Consider the following 859-nt stretch of genomic DNA (forward strand, 5'->3'; position numbering starts at 1 on the left):
TTTTCCATGCTGTCCCAACTTTTTCTGATTTGGGGTTGTAATTCCAGACAAGTTAAGTCCTTGCTGGCTGAGGCTGAGCGGCCACATGACCAACGATTGGCCTGTTGTTCAGATGGGCAGGACTAAGCCGGATATGGGGCTCTCTCTGACAGACTGGTGCAATTACGACCTCTGCCGCCTTCGCAGAGATGAGGAAAGAGTGCGCTTAGGGTGTGTCTCTCTGTACACAACACTAGGTGGCACAACACTCGTCAATGTGTGGGCGATGAGATGCATACGGCTTGCTGCCCAGGTGTCGGAGGGGGCGTGGGTTAGCTTCGATCTGCTCGGTCAGAGCAGGGATCGGCATGAGCGGAGAGGGAGCATGATGCAATTGGACGTGCTAAAGGGGAAGAAAATGCATAAAAAAATATCTTCAATATAATCACATAATATTAGAACTTCTTTACTAAGCATTTAAGTTGAGAACCAACATGCATTTACTATCTTCTATATCTTCTATACTATCTGCCAAAAAATATATATATTGTGCCCTTGTTCTATCAGGGTTTCAGCATATTTGGATCCTTGTACTGTTGAGTTCTTGAGCTAGAGTAGAGAAATGTTTACTGTGGAAGCACTTGTGTAAATAGCACTGGATAAGAGTACCTGGTAATGTCGAAAATAAATGTAAATCACACACACATCATTTGCAAAATATGATTTTTCAGTAGCTTAGTTGTTTGTTATTATTTCTTCTCACACAAGTTTATCTTATCGAAAAACATTTCTGGCAGTGACCAATCAGAATGCGGTGTTTCAGTGGGAGGCGGGCCGTGCTGAACTTTGGGAACAAAAGCACCAGAGCTGGGCTGGCCTG

The sequence above is a fragment of the Trichomycterus rosablanca genome, chromosome 1 (genome assembly GCF_030014385.1).
Source record: "Trichomycterus rosablanca isolate fTriRos1 chromosome 1, fTriRos1.hap1, whole genome shotgun sequence".
In the NCBI taxonomy this organism is placed as follows: Eukaryota; Metazoa; Chordata; class Actinopteri; order Siluriformes; family Trichomycteridae; genus Trichomycterus; species Trichomycterus rosablanca.